A 20,644-nucleotide genomic window follows, 5' to 3' on the forward strand; every position below is an offset into this window, starting at 1 on the left:
CATTAAGGCAAGAAGTAGGCATCCCCATGGGTGCCAATTATACTCCCCGTCTTGAGGACCTGTTTCGTCATGCATATGAATCGGAATTACTGCTTGGGTTGGCAAAGTCAAAAGAAGGTAATTTGGTCAGGAAGTTTAACGTAAGCTTTTTTTTAAATCGATGATCTGATATCGTTCAATAACAATCAAATAGCCAATCCCTTCCACCGATTTACTCTCCTGAACTAGAAATAATATAGGCGACCAGTGAGACCGCCTCATATGTTTCACATTTAGATCTATGAATAAAGATTCAGCGTGACAAAACACTCTCCACAATACTGTATGACAAGAGGGATGGCTTCAACTTTTCAACAGTCAACTTTCCTTTAATGTGGAGCAATATTCCAGCAGCTCCAGCCTTTGGTGTTTACATTTCACAAAGTTTGAGATACAATCGAGCATAATCTCTCTACCAAGATTTCAAAGAGTTCGATACGACTTTTGCACAGAAGGTGTTTGATAACAAACATTCAAGGCCTCAGTAAAGCTTTCAAAAGGATTTATGATAGCCATGTGGAGGACATTACCAAATTTGACACATCAGTAACAAAAATGATGTCCAATACAATTCCCTATTTTGTCTTCTACCATATGTTCTCGTGTTTTGTTCGGTGAACAATTGATTTGCCTTTGCATGTGTTGGTGACAGATGCAGACTCACCTTTTCGCCAACACCTGGTATCATCACTATTTGATAGTGATTCAAAAACACATGCTCATGATTTGGTCCGAATCGTACTGTCGACTCTATTAGATTCTATTATATACGGAAAGGGTTTTGTCGCTTTATTCTTTGTATTGATGAGATATCCAAAGCCTAAACAATTTTGTAAATATGAGATAGACAATGTTGTTAAGATGATGATTACAAAACTCTTTTTCCTTGTATATATTTGTAAAGGGAGATAATTGATATGTATTGTTATATAATTGTTCTGTATGTGCAAAATGCAGTGTAATTAAGTCGACCGATATCATTAGCAAGTTCCAAATATAACTGATAAAGTGGAGTGTAACATTACTGGAATTTGTCCCTGAGTTTTAATTAGTACTCCACTGTGTCAGCGGGGATTACGTACTCTCCTTGCAGTGATTTTGACAGGTAACTGATTGGGACGTATGGTACTTTCCCTGGCGCGTTGCACGGTATGTGAGTCGAATAATGGTCTAATGCACATATCGGATTTACAGACGGAGGTGATTGTACTGGCGGTGACATCTATATCATAATTATGTGCAAGTGTTGAAATCGGTTATACTGTATGTCACTATGTGATTACTAACATTCTCTCGTGCACATAGCAGATTAGCTAACAGAGTGAATTGTACAGGCGGTGAAAGCTTTATTATAATCACTTGAAAGTGTTGAATTTGGTTTGTGCTGAGCTGTCGGTTTGTAAGGTATATGTGAATAGTCATCATGCTCTAATGCAATCGCCGTGGACTTTCGCTTATTATTACCATACTGAAATCAAGTGGAGCTCAGATTAATGCTGTTTACATTGTCTCGACTGTGAATTTATTGTAAATAGACATCAGAAAATAATAGAAATGTTACAAATGCAAATTATTGGCAAGAGGAATATGAAGATTTATACGTTTAAATGGACACTTTCTAGAGCATGAAATTGACACATGACATATTAAGATTTATTGATATTTATTTCTTATGTAAATGCAATTACGTAATTTTATAGTTCCGTATCTTCATGCCAAACAATTTCTCAAGGCGCAAATCTTGCTTTACGTTTAAAACATTCCCGATCTCTATGGTGAGATGCTCTGGTTATTGCGCTAAGTAAAATCCAGTTCCAACCCAAGTAAACAGTAAGCAATGAAAACCATTAAAACTGAACCCATGTTATTAAAATCAATCATATAAATGGTCTAAACGCATAGTTAGTAACAATCAGGTCGTTTGTCAACATAATGGTGATATCATTGGGGACACTCGTGATATTTGAAGACGGTGGTATGTCCACACCTCCACACCTCAAAATGAACTGTTCTTTTGAAGAAGACTTTACTAAAAGGACAGGACGTCGACCGTATGCACAAATCCAAATGGCCTGTCACTTGTGACGGGTGTTAATCGGAGAATGTATTACCACTGAAATGGTCCTAATAAGGAATTCTCGTGTCTCATCATCCTCGAGCTTAAGTGAAGAATAAGAATCCTGGAGTAGAAAGGAACTCGTTAGTCTCTTCATTCTCGAGGTAAAGTAAAGAAGAAGAACCCTTGAGTAGTAAGGATCTCGCAAGTCTCTTAATCCTCGAGATAAAGTGAAGAAGAAGAACCCTTGAGTAGCAAGGATCTCGCAAGTCTCTTAATCCTCGAGCTAAAGTGAAGAAGAAGAACCCTTGAGTAGTAAGGATCTCGCAAGTCTCTTCATGCTCGAGCTAAAGTGAAGTAAAATAAGATCCCTTGATTAGTAAGAAGGTTCAGAAAGGCGGGAGAGATCAGGAAGGAGGTAGGTGAGTTCAGACAGGTGGGGGAGATCAGGGAGGTGGGAGAGATCAGACAGGCGGGAGAGATCAGGAAGGATGTAGGTGAGTTCAGACAGGTGGGGGAGATCAGGCAGGTGGGGGAGATCAGACAGGCGGGAGAGATCAGGAAGGAGGTAGGTGAGTTCAGACAGGTGGAAGAGATCAGACAGAGGGGAGAGATCAGAAAGGAGGTAGGTGAGATCAGACAGGTGGGAGAGATCAGGAAGGAGGTAGGTGAGATCAGACAGGTGGGAGAGATCAGGAAGGAGGTAGGTGCGATCAGACAGGTGGGATAGATCAGGAAGGAGGTAGGTGAGATCAGACAGGTGGGATAGATCAGGAAGGAGGTAGGTGAGATCAAGCAGGCGGGAGAGATCAGGAAGGAGGTAGGTGAGATCAAGCAGGCGGGATAGATCAGGAAGGAGGCAGGTGCGATCAGACAGGCGGGAGAGATCAGGAAGGAAGTAGGTGAGATCAAGCAGGCGGGAGAGATCAGGAAGGAGGTAGGTGCGATCAGACAGGCGGGAGAGATCAGGAAGGAAGTAGGTGAGATCAAGCAGGCGGGAGAGATCAGGAAGGAGGTAGGTGCGATCAGACAGGCGGGAGAGATCAGGAAGGAGGTAGGTGCGATCAGACAGGCGGGAGAGATCAGGAAGGAGGTAGGTGAGCTCAGTCAGGCGGGAGAGATCAGGAAGGAGGTAGGTGAGATCAAGCAGGCGGGAGAGATCAGGAAGGAGGTAGGTGAGCTCAGACAGGCGGGAGAGATCAGGAAGGAGGTAGGTGCGATCAGACAGGTGGGATAGATCAGGAAGGAGGTAGGTGAGCTCAGTCAGGCGGGAGAGATCAGGAAGGAGGTAGGTGCGATCAGACAGGTGGGAGAGATCAGGAAGGAAGTAGGTGAGATCAAGCAGGCGGGATAGATCAGGAAGGAGGCAGGTGCGATCAGACAGGTGGGAGAGATCAGGAAGGAGGTAGGTGCGATCAGACAGGCGGGAGAGATCAGGAAGGAGGTAGGTGAGATCAAGCAGGCGGGAGAGATCAGGAAGGAGGTAGGTGAGTTCAGACAGGTGGGAGAGATCAGGAAGGAAGTAGGTGAGTTCAGACAGGTGGGTTAGATCAGGAAGGAGGTAGGTGAGCTCAGACAGGCGGGATAGATCAGGAAGGAGGTAGGTTAGATCAAGCAGGCGGGATAGATCAGGAAGGAGGTAGGTGAGTCCAGACAGGTGGGAGAGATCAGGAAGGAGGTAGGTGCGATCAAGCAGGCGGGATAGATCAGGAAGGAGGTAGGTGAGATCAAGCAGGCGGGAGAGATCAGGAAGGAGGTAGGTGCGATCAAGCAGGCGGGATAGATCAGGAAGGAGGTAGGTGAGCTCAGACAGGCGGGATAGATCAGGAAGGAGGTAGGTGAGCTCAAGCAGGCGGGATAGATCAGGAAGGGGGTAGGTGAGTCCAGACAGGTGGGAGAGATCAGGATGGGGGAAGGTGAGATCAGACAGGTTGGAGAGAGCAGGAAGGAGGTAGGTCAGATGTAACAGGTGGGAGGGACCATGAAGGGAGAAGGTGAGATCCAACAGGTTCAGGAGATCAGGAAGAAAGTAAGGAAGAACAGACAGTTGTGAGGGATCATGAAGGTGTTAGTTGAGATCAGACAGGTGAGGGAGATCAGGAAGGAGGGAAGTGAGATCAGACAGTTTGAGGAGACCAGGAAGGAGGTAAGTGAGATCAGACAGGTGGAGGAGATCAGGAAAGGCGAAGCCGAGATCAGACAGGTGAGGGAGATCAGGAAGGGGGTAGGTGAGATCAGACAGGTGAGGGAGATCAAGAAGGGGGTAGGTGAGATTGGACAGGTGCAGGAGATCAGGAAGAAGGGAAGTGAGATCAGACAGGTGAGGGAGATCAGGAAGGAGGTAGGTGAGATTAGATAGGTGAGGGAGATCAGGAAGGGGGTAGGTGAGATCAGACAGGTGGAGGGGATGAGGAAGGAGGGAAGTGAGATCAGACAGGTGGGGGAGATCAGGAAGGGAGTAGGTGAGATAAGACAGGTGAGGGAGATAAGGAAGGGGGTAGGTGAGATCAGACAGGTGAGGGAGATCAGGAAGGGGGTAGGTGAGATCAGACAGGTGAGGGAGATCAGGAAGGAGGTAAGTGAGATCAGACAGGTGAGGGAGATCAGGAAGAAGGAAAGTGAGATCAGACAGGTGAGGGAGATCAGGAAGGGGGTAGGTGAGATCAGACAGGTGAGGGAGATCAGGAAATGCGAAACTGAGATCAGACAGGTGAGGGAGATCAGAAAGGGGGTAGGTGAGATCAGACAGGTGCAGGAGATCAGGAAGAAGGGAAGTGAGATCAGACAGGTGAGGGAGATCAGGAAGGGGGTAGGTGAGATCAGATAGGTGCAGGAGATCAGGAAGAAGGGAAGTGAGATCAGACAGGTGAGGGAGATCAGGAATGTTGGAGAGATCAGGAAGGAGGTAGGTGAGTACAGACAGGAGGGTGAGATCAGGAAGGAGGTAGGTGAGTTTAGACAGGTGGGAGAGATCAGACAGGTGGAGGCGATCAGGAAGGTGGGGGAGATCGTGTAGGAGGGAGGTGAGAGTTTAGGAAGGAGGTGGTTCAGTTCAGATAGAGTGGGGATATCAGGAAGGAGGTAGGTGAGATCAGACAGGTGGGGGAGATCAGGGAGGAGGTAAGTGAGATCAGACAGGTGGGAGAGACCAGGAAGGGGGAAGTTGAGATCAGACAGGTAGGAGAGAGCAGGTAGGAGGGAGGTCAGATCAGACAGGTGGGGGAGATCAAGAAGAAGGTAAGTGAGATCAGACAGGTTGGAGAAATCAGGAAGAAAGGAGGTCAGATCAGACAGGTGGGGGAGATCAAGAAGAAGGTAAGTGAGATCAGACAGGTGGGAGAAATCAGGAAGAAAGGAGGTCAGATCAGACAGGTGGGGGAGATCAAGAAGAAGGTAAGTGAGATCAGATAGGTGGGAGAAATCAGGAAGAAAGGAGGTCAGATCAGACAGGTGGGGGAGATCAAGAAGAAGGTAAGTGAGATCAGACAGGTGGGAGAAATCAGGAAGAAAGGAGGTCAGATCAGACAGGTGGGGGAGATCAAGAAGAAGGTAAGTGAGATCAGACTGATGGGAGAGATCAGGAAGGGGGAGGTGAAATCACACAGGTGGGGGAAATCAGGAAGAAGGTGGGGCAGATCAGACAGGTTGGGGAGATAAGGAAGGACGTAGGTGAGATCAGATAGGTGGGAGAGATCAGGGGGGATCCGGTCAGAAATGATTTTCCTTATTCCGCATAACGTCAAGGTGTTTTACGGATTTCAGTGGATTGCAATGGATAACTGTGAGTTTCTTTGACTTTATGTACGAAATGCTGTATACTAAACATCTTGAATATGATGAACCCTGTTTCTCCGTTCAGAGGTTTAGAAAACATGACAGTCAGTTTGAATTGAAAGTGTTGTTATTTCTGTAAATCCACAAAAATAGCATTGCTATGTGTATGAAACAACCTTTGTTCTTGGCGTTGTTAATAAATTAAATATCAGTTAATGTCTGTATCGAGCCTTGTACGACTAACATCCTGTTTGGGTTCCATAAACGATGAATTTCTACTTGTCCAGCAGCTCGCCAGCCTGAAGGGATAATCCCAATCATGTTAATGCAATATACATCCGTACATTCAGCATTCGTTTACTTTAAAATATTAAATAATCATTGATAAAAAGAATTGGCACTGTATAAAACATGGTCTTATTTGTTCAAATTCACATTCAACATTTCCATTTACATAATTAACAGTACATCTTAATGTGAAACGGTATCCTGACAATCGATCACTGGTTTCTGGTTGGCACGAAGATGTCTCTTCTACCTCCCTAGGGCACAGACTAGGTTTCGATACTTTTTCTTGGGCGGCATCAAACTACCTTGAGTGTGTGATCGCAGTATTATACTGCTCAACCTGCAGTATCTCAATAAATATGTACACATTTGGGTGCCACCCCTCGAGATGATTTGTGAAACTGGGCTTCGTGACAAAGTCATCGGTGGTGTTTATGATGGTTGGCCACCTCTTTGGGAACAGTTGCAATGAATGGAAGTTTGACGTTTGGTCTTAATCGCGAACTTGTATCTGGCTAACACCAAGTGTCGATCCATCCCTCTTAGGGGTTGCCCATTTAATATTCTGGGGTGTCTGGGTTTTTTGTATCGAAATAAGATATGTTTTCAGCAACCTTTTTTAAACCATGAGCCTGAATTGTTTTTTTTTAAGAACAATACCTTTCAACGAATTGTTTGATAGTTAATACTTAGAAGTTGAAGGATGACAAAAATAGAGACATTTTACAGTAAATAAAGAAGTTGTAATCGATAAATTGGCTCTACTTTGTTTAAGACCTTTCAACAATGAAAGTGTAATGGCAGGCAATGTATTTTTTCAACAGGCTGGCGCATTAATATTTGTTGCAAGTATTTTCGAGGGACAATTTATTTTTTAAATTCTGAAAAATTGCTTTGTTGAGTTTACTTGCCCTTCAGTATGTATGATTGTATGATAACAACTATTCCATGTTATGGCTTTGAATTATGGGGCAACACATACTATTAGTTATGGTGTCTTTAGTTGTCGTATACAATGTCATAGTAAAGTAGAATAAAACTATATCTGCAAGGCGTAACGTTCACAATGGAATACATCATGTACTAGATGTGAACGTTAAAACAAGTGTTACAGCCCAAATGGATAAAGTTAATGTTATCAGAAACCCGCAGGAAAATGTAACTTGATCGCAGTCCGCTTTTCCCAAACGACCAGATGCTATCTATTCTATTGCTTTGTGACGTCACTGGCGTCACGTTTCTTGTTTGTGACGTCATCCTAGGATTTTGCTCTATGACGTAGCTATTTGTAAATCAGTGACCTCCGTTGTCAATTTTTTTCTGTTATTTTTTATTAATTAAAAAAGGAACGTGGTTCCTTTTATAAACATAATGTTTTTGCACATCCAAATAATGATATTAACACACAAAACACTGTCGAATACCAGGCATTTTCATGTGAAATATACTGACCCGCAAAAGAAACGTCACCATTGGTAGATATATGAGAAACCTTATTTGTCCAAACACTGTAAACATACTTTGAGAACTATTGAAAAGATGAAACTTGACAAAACTGATCATCAAGGTTGAAATTAAAGTGTCAAATGTTCTTAAAGTAAAACACAACACTAGTCTCTGAGAAAATACTATCACAAGTCAGTATCTCGTGTGTCCGCCATGTGCATTGATGACTGCCGCGCAACGTCGATACATGGAATGAATGCGGCGGTTGATGAAGGCCATAGGCACTTGAACCCACACTCTGAGGAACGCCTGACGCAGTTCAGCTGCAGTTGTCGGCCTTGGTCGGACGTCATTCAGCCGTCTTTGAATCCCGTCCCGCAAGTGCTCAATGGGATTTAAATCGGGACTAAGGGTAGGCAACTGCATGGTTCTGATGCCATTCTGCTGGAGGAAGTCTCTTGTTGCTCTCGCAGTGTGGGCACGGGCGTTATCATGCTAAAAATTCATGGTTGCGGCGACGTCCAAAATGAGGTATGGCGTGTGGTCTCAAGACTTAATCAATGTTCCGAGCTGCTTTGATACCATTGTCTCTCCCTGGACCGATGTTCTGGAAGACCACAGGGGCAGACCCTCTGTGCAAGACCGATTCCACCCCACACCATGATGCTCAGACCATCCCACGAGTCTCTCTCAACAACACAAGCATCCGCATAACGTTCCCCACGGCGTCGCCAGACTCTCTCTCTGCCATCTGCTGTTGAGATACAGTAACGGCTCTCGTCTGAGAAGAGGACTCTTCTCCACTGCTGGTGGCACCAATGCTGGTGCTCAAGGGTTTGGTGTCGCTGATTTCTTGTCAATCTTGGCATGTGGTAGCAATTCAATAACGAATGAATGTTATCTGATATGGGTGGATTTTTATAGGGCAAGATATGGGGAATGCATGTGAATTTCAATTAGCACGGAACATACATCGGGTTACCATCGCCGTTGCCGTGAGGCGTTTGGGCGATCGGTTATTGTCATCTTCTTTGTTTTTTTATCATCAAATTTCATTTTTTCCGGACAAGGTAATGTTAAATTTTGAAAACTTTGCCAAAATTACCCAAACATGTATATGACAACTCTTTATGCTTTGTTACTTGAGGTGACGTTTCTTTGGGGTTCAGTATATGTGAAATGGGTGTTCGGAAATCCGAAACGTCTGTTTCTTATTATTAGTACACCTAATATCATTAAAATAATTTAAATATTCAAGAATTCCTTCGGATTTTTACGTTTGTTTCACGCAGCTTTTCAGTACATTTACGTTTATATGACCTGTTTCTTTAGATTTGTGCTGTAACTTTTGCTTGCAGATAAAAATATGTGCCGATTATGATCACTTTCCTTTTTTCCAAACTTCCGTTTGCTTTTATAATACTGTTTGTGAGTTGATTTACAGTTTGCATCAAACCACGTTTTTGAATTCATGTGAGATGTTTGAGTGACAACTTTAAGGCCAAACGTACTTTAAGCTTGGGAAATTAATTGATCACAGATTATAATTTGTAACCCGTTCGACGCTGTGCAGCATCAGTCTCAATGTTATTAATTTGTTTACATAGATCTTCAACCAAACACATATCTATATCTATATGCTGGATAAAGAAATCACTTTTCTTAGGGTCCAACTTGTTTATTTGCTTTCTTCTATGGAAACTAGTGACAACATCGTGTCCAATACTGTCAGTATTATAGTTGGACCCGTGAAGATCCGGGGTAGATAAGGTCTTCAGTAACCAATGCTTGCTGTAAAAGGAGACTATGCTTGTCGAAAGAGGCAACTAACGGGATAGGGTGGTCAGGCTCGCTGACTTGGTTGGCATGTCATCGTATCCCAATTGCGTAGATCGATGCTCATGATGTCAATCACTTGATTATTTTGTCCAGTCTCGATTACTTACAGACCGCCGTCATAAAGCTGGAATATTGCTGAGTGCGGCGTTAAACAACAACACAAACGGTAATATCCTTGACACACATCAATGTTAACTGTACACATGAATATCCGAAAACACGGAAACAGCTCTGAAGTGGCTAAACAGTAGTCTACAACACTTGCATTTTTACACGTGAGGGACATTAGTCATCCCCTACGCGTCCATTATCTATATATAAACCAATAGTTTTACAGATATCTAACAGGTCATGTCCATAGGAATTGGTATCCTGTCGACACTTAAACCGTTACCTGTGAGGATTTGCACGCTTGATTGAAGGATATCTTCATCGATATCCTCACTTTCCTGAAAAAGTCATCCATTATAATGTTATTGGGAAGATACTTCGTTCTAGCATTCATATCACCAGTAACATAGACATATTTGGTAAGATTAACACCCCTAGTAATGTCCCACTCCAAGTCAGTGAAGTGTTCAGGTGATGCACGTTGAGTTAAAACACCAACTTCCATGTGAATCACAAATATCATTTGACATGGCATGGTATCGAATTAAATAGACGCGAATACTGCTACATCGTCATTCCTGCAATTTCACAAACAAACGGATATTTCCATCCGTTGCAAGAGACGTCATTCCAAATAAGTTTGTAAATATATTTCTCGGCCATTACACAATCCTCATCTCCCCCCGCATAATAATATGTTGGTTCTCCTCGGTTCCAGTTGGTGTATGTCAGAGGACTTCCATCACACCAGAAGTAAGTATTGTTGCCATGAACATCTCGTAGTCCTACCCACGCTTTATCTGAAATTTCAACATAAGTGTGTGAATTCAGGTTAAACGTCGTATTCAAGGCTGTTTTAATTATTGTTTCAATTATGGCGTGTCAAATGATAATAATAATAATAATAATAATAATAATAATAATAATAATAATAATAATAATAATAAGGGTTTGATTAATGTGGAGTCTCTTCATGATAGAATAGTTTTGTGCACTTTTGCACACATTTATTTGTCTGATGATCCTCTTGTGAATCATGTCAAGACTCATGATGAAAACAAGGCATTCCACAGTTTTCTAAAACGAGCCAAGGATGTGGGATCCCACTTTTGGTGTTGATTTTGTTGATGGTTCTGTACTGCTGGACGGTACAGAAATGAGTATCAACCAAGCGAAGTGCCAAATCAAATGGGCCCAGACTCAGTTTTTTTTAAGGAGAGCCTTTCTGAACGAGTTTATGTGCAGCGTGATGAGAAGATCAGCAATCCTGCAGGGTCCTTCATTTGGATGAAGTCGACTGGCCTGAAAAGTGAAACAGAAGACTTTCTGTTTGCTGCTCAGGACCAGTCAATTCCAACTCGAAACCGTGATTTTGCACCAAAATGTGAATATGAAATATGAATATGAAATGCCCAGCTTTGGCAAGGACAGTATCTTAAGCGACATGATGGGGTGGCTCGATCATTTTATTACCGTCTTCGCCATGCTTGTGACACAGAGGTCTATCCATGGTACGACCCGGAATATGTGGAGGGTGTCATGGAAATGATAAATACAAAATCCTTTGGAATAGGCCCATATACAGCCTCAGACGTATCCAGGACAACAAACCTGATCTTGTCCTTTTTCATAAACCCAATGAAATCATTAATATCATTGAATTTTTTGTCCCATTTGACACTAATGTGATTGACAAGATTCAGGAAAAAACATTGCAGAAATGTAGACCTCGGTTTCGAATTGTCACGCTTGCAAATCAAGTACCAAGTTCTCCGACTCCCCGATGTTGACATTGGGTAGAGTACTCGGGTTTGTAACCAGCCCTTCTGACAATCTGGGTAATACAGAGAGCTGCAGTGTTGGGGAGTCTTCACATTTTCGAAAAGTTTTGTGTCAGTTTGACAAAGGCAGCGCATCCTGGGAGAAGTCATATTCGCTGTCTGGGCTGCGTGTAGAGGGGACAAGGGCCCTGTGATGAGCCTAACCAGCCTGACTGAGCCAGGATCACTTAAACCCTCTTTGCTGCATGTCTTAGACCTCCACGACGGGATTTTGCTGATGAATCATCGTGGGGCTATCGTAGATTTACTAATCAGTCAGAAGAGATTAATATCCACCTTTCAAAGAACTACTTGTTTTATGTAGTAAATTACACTAATTAAATAAGTGATATTTGATAATCTTCTTAGTTGCAATATTTGATTTACTAAGCATGTAGAAAGTTTTACTACACTTAAATAAACTCTCGTTCGAGTATTCTGGTCATTCTGCGATCCCCGTTGACGGTTGCTTAAAACAATTGGAACAAAACAAGTAAATAACAAATGACATATACGGTAAACTACGGTTATAACGAACATGCTTATAGCGAACTGACCGATATAACGAACTTACTTGTTAGCCCCGGCCATGTGTTGCATATATGCTGTATATATGCTTATAACGAACTACAATTGGTGGTCCCTTTTAGTTCGTTATAACCGTTTACTGTACAATAAAGATGAAAGATAACATGTATTGATTTGCAGTAATATTTTAAGTTAAACCGCAAGGCTCGGGGCGCTGAAGGGTTTAACTGGCAATTTCAATTATTAAACATCGAAATAGGTGTGGTCTAAATTGTTTAAACCACAGCTAACATTCATTCAAAGAACCCTAGCTCCTCAAGAATGCTATGCCCAACTGTGGGAACACTTTGTGTGTCGGTCCTTTCCCGAACCTTATGCTCGTGCACATGGCTCTTTCGCTAATCGGGTTATGAAATGCGTGTTCCTGGTCAAGGTTTCAACAACATTGAGTACATGTATCAATCATCTAAATATTACCTACTTTATGGCAAGTTGATGGGCATATTATGAGCAAACATATCCCTGATTATGATGTAAGTAATTTCCTTTTCTTTGTTTCTTTGAACGACCAGCTACCAAAGCACATGCATACAATGATGCAAAGAATAACAAAAGAATAATATATAAATAAGGCTGTTTTAACATATGTAAATTTAACTTTGTCAGCCATGAAAAAAACCCAATAACAACGTTACAAAGCCAATATATAGGTTATACTCTGACTCAAAATCATCTCCGTCGTAAGAGGCGACTAACGGGATTGGGTAGTCAGGCTCGCTGACTTGGTCGATGCATGTCATCGTATCCCAATTGCGTAGATCGATGCTCATGATGTCAATCACTGGATTGTCTGGTCCAAACATGATTATTTACATTCCGCCGTCATAGAGCTGGAAGAGTGCAGCGTTAAAAAACAAACAAACATAATCATCTACATGTTTTCTCAAGGCGTACGTGAGCAATATCAAGTGGTCTTGGCGCCTTCTCTCCATCGCGTCACAGTCACAACCAGCAATTTTCGGCGCCCTGTGGACTAGACAAATCAGTGGTTGACATTATGAGCATTTCTCATATTGTGTGTCTGCGCTTTAAATACTAAACGATTCCTTGCAATTATTGCATGGCCTGACTTCACAAACCTTTTCCAAATCCAAGTATGCCCATAACAGCTATGTTTCGTTCCATAGTGGTGATCTTAACAAGTGTTGCCCCTTCTCCCTGGCAGTAGTTCAATGCACCGTACCATGTCTTCAGCATCTTGTATTTATTGATATGGATAGTTTCTTCACCAGCCTTAACTCTCTTGTATCCACTGGGTTGACCTGAAGAAAGTAACATCTATTATATGTTGAAGTAAAAATCACATACTACTTTGAGAAACACACATTACTTGTAATAAAATTAGATATTAATATTTATAATGTTGCCCTAAAAGTTTGCTATACTATTGCAACGCTACAAAATGCCCCCTATAATCAACCCTATTTCACAGAGAGTGGAGGGGGCGGTAATAGTTAGGGGAAACAATTTTGCATCAGCTTTAACAAAATTAAGTTAAATGTTTACAGGATATGCTGACTCTCACGCCAATCCCACCCTCACCCTCACCCACACCCACACCCACACCCACACCCTCACCCACACCCACACCCACACCCACACCAACACCCTCACCTTCAGGCTCACCCACATCCACACCCTCACCCACACCTACACCCACACCCTCACCCTCACCCACACCCTCACCCTCATCCTCACCGACACCCTCACCCTCACCCACACCCTAACCCTAACCCTCACCCACACCCACACCCACACCAACACCCTCACACACACCCTCACACAGATCCACACCCTCACCCACACCCTCACCCACACCATAACCCACACCCACACCCACACCCACACCCACACCCACACCCTCACACACACCCTCACCCACACCCACATACCACACCCACACTCACTGGCTTTAGTAAGAAGACTTACGTTTCTGTTTCGCAGTGATTTCAATGTCTGTGGCTGGGTCTTGTCCATTTTCTCCACCTGATTCAATATTCAGCGCATTACCCACGTCTGCAATTGTGCGCCTTTTCTGCTCCATCACTTCCTTATGTGATAACTTGATTTTGCTGTGAGTGCAGTTGTAAGTGAAGCCAGAAGCCTGTTTCATCTCCCAAAGTGTGAACCCGAACATGGGCGACACGTTCTCCTGTGTCGCCGTCAGAATACACCGCTCTGAAACCGAAGGGCCATTGATTTCAGGGGATGCTGTTATGTTATTATGAAAAGCATATCCCGGTTTCAGCTGGTACATTTGTGTTTCAGGACAGGCAAGGGCGCTTTGTAGTTGGTTCATTGCTAACTGTGTTGTTGTTGTTGCAGTGAAAAACGGACTGTCGTATCAGTGAAATCCTCTATTGTCCAGTGCGTTGTATCGCCACATCTTCCTTTTGAGCGTGAGCAAATAAGTTAGTGATAACAGAAGTGGTGACGCAACTTTCTCAAGGAAACTTTGTGGCGAATGGAAACCGGTGCATCCAGCATTAAGGAACGAATATGCACTGGACAATCGAGGATTTGTCAGGGAAGACATGGTTGATTTCGATTGAAAAACTAGATCCTTTATCTGATTTCATTTTCCTGATTGTTGTCCACAGCAGTGGTGCTTTATACGTTGTAAGTGACAACGGTCTGGGTGCATCCAAACATGTCATGATTACTGAGCTCGTCAATATGGCTTTAAAGAAAACGAAGTTACCAGTAGCCTACGACGAATATAAAATTCGGCTGTAGACTTGTGCCGATTTATGCTATGAGGGTGCAATTGAATGGTTTATGTTATCATATGTTGTATACTATTTACTGAAATCTTCATATTTGTTTGTGTATTTAATATCCCACTTACCAAAACCGCACCAATGGTTCGGTTGCCTTTCCATTGTCACACACTTAAGTTCCATTATCGTGGCTTGGTATTCTGCAGATGGGATCTGTCATATCACAAAAAATGATAAAAATGATAAAATAACAAATAAAAATATCGATAATGATGTGATGATTATTAATATTTCGTAGAACACCAAATACGAAATTGTCAAATCAGGAAAATCCACATCTTATAAGTATTTAAAGAAGAAGAAGAAAAACAATTACAAATCGAACAAGAAGAACAAGAACAAGAAGTCAGTCAACAGTATATTTTAAACCAGATGTCCAAAAGTAACAAGTAGAAAATTAAAGTGTCAAGTATCTAGACCAAATCTAGACATATTAGATTCATTTATACATGCAATTACACATCAATGCCCCCAGGGTGTAGGGTGTTAATGTGAATTGTTAACCCTATAATTCTTAATCCATAGATGATGGTCGGATGGCCAATTGGTCCAAGCGTTCCCTCGTCACGTCAATGGTCAATGTTCGATTCACCACCTCTGTACAGTGTTTGAGGATGTCCCCCACTTTGATTCTGCTTGCAAAAAGGTGGTGTACAATTATAAACCAAACAAACAGCAATATATAGAATTCAGTTTTCCAGAAGCAATAATACATAACTCAATATAAACATTCCGTAAATCTACTTGATGAAGTGAATTATAAAAAATCGTCCACGACATCTCTCATCAAAGATGACTGTAACTAGTCATGTAATGAATACACAGCTTGTGCGGCTGACACCATGCCTCAAGTCATGACCAACTGTCAGTAAAACGAAAACAAAGGAAGAGTTCGAATGTCGAAAACATCACAGAAGCTTCCCCGGATTAAAAAATCCAGTATGACCTCAATTTCAAATATGATATTTTGAGAGAGGGGAAGAGTTATTTTAAGAACAAACAAAAAATCTTGAAGAGTTCATTGTAAAATATTGAACGTGAAAACTGATTGTGAGATGACATGTACATATTGAGGTCTTTTGTCTAATTACATAGAGGAAAGAAAGCCCAGGTGCACAACATCCGATTGATGATGTGACATGTGTATGGAACTGTGAAAATTCAAATCGCACGAGACTCACCTCAAATAGACACTAACTCTAACCCTGACCCTAATCCTAGCCAACCAATTAAATTAATTAAATATTGTTAAAAACTGTGACGAGGTTTGAGTTCATGTTTTGTTAATTAAATGATATAGATAAATGAAAACACATGCTTTAACGTTGCAATTGAGTATATATCTTGTTGTTAAGGGGTGGACCAGTTGATTTCTAGGGGTGTGAGGTAAAAACTCAGCCCCTTCTGCTTGAAAAGAATCTCATCCTTATTAATATGGTCATCCTCATCAACAAAGAGTATCACGTGATCCAAGCCACAATCATTGACATCGAGACATGACGATGACAGTATGCCTGCAACGCTTATTTGTTAATAATCATTTCAAATCTTCCATTTCCAGAGATTGCATCATGAAGTCACTGTGTTGTATCCTGGACACGGTTATTGACTTGTCCCACTGTGATATGACTGAAACAGTTGTTGGTTAAGCTTGCCCATTAAGCATCATTCCCCTTACTTACTAACATTAACACATACACACACATTCTATGCAAAAGTTTGGGATACTTTGAAACTCTCTGACAATGAAAGTAATTTATGTGGCAAGAACATTTCCGAAGAAATCAAGCTCCCAAACACAATAATGTTTCAGTCATGAAGCACGTGAACTCGGACAGCACGTGTAATGGGTAGTGTACGAGGTTTACCGTTGTGACTCAGACTGTTGTGAGCAGAAGCGTTTTCGTGGAATCAAACTCTCAAGGACCTTTTATTAACACATTTAATCATTAAGGAAGCCACAGTGTTGATTGTGCGACGGTTGCAACGTGCTGAACGTTTATGTGCCACAGGCATTCTGCAGGTGGGCACACCTCTGAATATTTTTGCCCAAACATTTTCTCAATCTGTCAGCAGCAGATTGTGGGCCTGATGTCATCGAACACATAACGTCGATGATTGACGCCGCTCTGAAAGCCCAAGGGCAAAAACTGCAACAACTCGGTTGCAAATTCTTCAGGAATGCCATTGAAGCTATTTGGAATGTAGTCAGGGTAGATTCCTTCCGATATATACTAGAAGGATCATCATCAAATGCAGTGTCGCCCTTTGGTGAAAGAATGTGGACATGTGTTAATGCACTTCTCTTTTTAACCTAGCCAAGCTCTCTTCACAATAATAAAACAGAACCATTCATTTTAAATGATGCTAAAAAGGATTACCAACAGCCATTGAATTCAAAATTTATTTATATTTTTTTTTATTTCTATATTTATAGCAAGCATACATTCGCTTGTCTTTCCATCTTCAACTGCTTAGTCGAGTTATGAAAACCTTAGTGTGTTTGAACATCTCATCATGGCAACAATGATAATAGATAGGTTCGTATTGTTTTATTCCAAGTTAACTCCTTTCACTCAACACTACGATACTGTCATTCATATCGATGACAAAGAATCTAACTGTGCATGTATAGCAAAGCAGTGACATTTGGAGATTGGGACACAGCCGTGGAGATTTTAAAAAGTTCATCACGTGGAGGGCAGTAAACGTGTTAAGACAGTATATCCAAAGGAAGGTGGACAGTGTTAGCTGTGATGTTGTCCGAAAAGCATATCTTACAAAATATCGTCAGTCTGCTTACTTAAAAGATATTCTGATACTCTTAGAATTCTCGCTAGTCCTTATGATAAACGTTTGGGTGTTGGACTCTGTCCACATGACCCAACATTTAATTTCCATCGAAATGGATAGGACAGAATTTATTAGGGAAAATATTAATGGAAGTCAGAAACAATCATATAACTGAATACGTTTGTTCTATTTAAAGAAGGGTGACAGGTGAAAGAGCCATTTTGTACACGTGGAAATATGTGTTGCGTGGAGCTGACCAGCTCAATGAAACAGTCATTGTACAGTCATCCCATGTTTCAAGAGTCAAATGTGTTCACGATGTGCAGACCAGATTTCAAGATGATGTGAGCAAACGAGTCACTGTCAAGAAAATACGCCCACAGAAGGTTTAGCGGATGAAGTTGAAGCTGTCCATGTCGTCCAGTATATTGAATCCTTACTGAGAAGGTGTTACTCGGTAAAATCGTTAAACGTCTCGGTGTTTAGTTCTTCTTTAGTTGTATATTTGATGGAGAAGGACAACAAGATCACACTTGTCTGAGCAAGATAAAATCAATCAGTTCTTTAACATGGGCATTTCTGAGGTCAATGGTGGTCACGCGATTAAAAAGTGAATTCAGCTGGTTCGAGACAACCTCTGTCGCCATTCACTTTATGTCAATGTCAATGTACAGATTATCATAATGCCCAATTTAAGACAGCTCAGTGGATTGACGAATTAAAGACACGTGATGTAAAAATGCTGCACTTAGAACAAGTGTTTACATAAATAAAACACTCTTCTGATCAGTGTCTGATTGTTTTGTGATTATTGCTTATCATCCAAACATGGCGATTGTGAAAGATATCACCTATATTATAATTTATTTTAATGACCTACAGGAACTCTGTACCCATTTCTGGAAGAGGACGTGAACATATCACTTCTCATAGGACAATATCCTTTCCTATATTAATAACAATGGAACGAAAACTATACATTCCGGATCTCAAGAAGTTTATCAAATATAATACCCATATTGCAGCGAAACATGTGCAAAGCAGGGAGATAGTACTCCGAATATAGAAATGACATCACGCAATCGAAATGTAGTGGCAAGAAACGAGGCTGCACAGGTGAGAACTATGGCCATAAAACGTAATGCTGGAGATGAGATGTCACAACCAGGAAAGTAGGACGAGCTAACAATATTAAATCTATCAAGTTCACAAACATACCAGCAATTGGTAAACATATTTGGACATATTTCTGGATCCATAATGTCTGTACTGACTGAGAAAGACTTAAGGAAGCGCAACTACCGCGTTTAGACCTATTCCAGATGCCACCTTATTTCAAATGCCCATTGTATTCAATAAACTGTTAGCATAGAGTCCTGTGTTTTTGTCATGTATTGGAGTATAAACTATTCAGTCTGCTTACACATACTCACATTTTCTAATGATGATGGACAATAAAACATTGAATAAATCATTTTCAGCGGAAGATGTTGTGAGGGGAAGATGACTTAAGATAGACATGGGTAAAAAAGTCCAGCTATCCGCAACTAGTGTACGCCCAAAACTAAAAAGACAAGCAAATGAAAAATGTAGACAGAATAGAAATACTAGAAATTGTGGCATTCCAAATATATACATTGCAATGATCAGGTAAATTTAACAGAAATCGTGAAAGTTTCCGTCCTGTGTGAGTGAGTGAGTATGAGTTTACGCCGCTCTTAGCAGTATTCCATCAATATCATCGCGGTTCTTTCTGTGTGACACATGTAAAGATAACGGCAGTTATCTGTATTTCTGACTAATTCTCACAGTTGCATTAGAAAACATAAAACAAATAATAGTACGCAGATTGTCTGATTGTTTCTGATTACTTACATGACGCATTTATGTATGATCGCTCAATCAACGAAAATCCTCCTCTAAAAATCCCGGGTACTGTTGTCAGTGAACACACCATTTTGTAAAAGTTGGTCACCGGTAGTGATGTCATACGGAAGTAAACATTGTTCTACATATTTGGTAATTTCTTTGAGGTGAAAATTATGAACTCGGCATCCAGCATGTTTTTTTATCTTATCGAGTTTGCATTATCATCATCGCCTTGATAATCCACAGATATGACAAACCTTTTTGTGTAGGGTCACATTATTTATGACTAGTGAGCAGTACATCGGATGACGTCACTCATGACCATGGTGTTATGTATTAATGCGCCACTGCGATCATAAGAATAGACAAAATACACTGCTTCGATGCTAAAAAGGTGCGATTTTAGGGTGTGTAAGAAACAGAAACAGGGTGTAGTAATCTCTATGTCGAGAATATAGGAAACTCTTTCAAGATATGATAATATGATGAGACACAGAAGACAGATGCATCAGGCCCTTTAGCCCCTCCTCTTCCTCCCTTCCCCCTCTCCCCAACAGATACATAATACTGCCATACCATTCAATTTTTCTATTCCTTCTAATATGGTCTTGGTTGGGCCAAGTGGTTGTGGAAAGACTGTGTTTGTTTGTCAGATACTGCAAAGAGGACTCATAAAACCAATACCTAACAACATCATATGGTGTTACACTGAGTGGCAACCTCTTTATGATACCATAAGTAAAACTATACCATATGTGACTTTTATCAAAGGCATTCGTTACAATCTACAGGTTGAACAATTTTTTATGCCAAGAAGAACTACATAATTGTTTTAGATGCCTTGATGTCCGAAACAAAAGATGATAAACGCATATCTCAACCGTTTACACGTACATCACATCACAAAAGTGTGATTAATGTTCTGCTCTTGGAAAGACTGTTTCCTAGAGGTAAAGAATCACGTGACATTGCTCTGAACTCTCATTATGTGACTCTATTCAATTTCTATTCTATCGACGGAAAGAAGGAATCTGATAATGCTGATGTTGAAACGAGTGACCAAGACTACCAATAGGAGAAAAACATTTCTTTAATTGTTGGACACTGTTATTCTTTATTAGGTGTGACTGTTCTCTCAAACCTTTGTGACAACTATAAAACATATTAGTTTTAAACCATTTGTTCGTTTGTTATAAATATCTTCCCATTCGCTTGTTATTTTAATGTTTTATCATTTTGTA

Source organism: Haliotis rufescens, unplaced genomic scaffold (genome assembly GCF_023055435.1).
Source record: "Haliotis rufescens isolate VD_foot unplaced genomic scaffold, xgHalRufe1.0.p SCAF_14, whole genome shotgun sequence".
Classification (NCBI taxonomy): domain Eukaryota; kingdom Metazoa; phylum Mollusca; class Gastropoda; order Lepetellida; family Haliotidae; genus Haliotis; species Haliotis rufescens.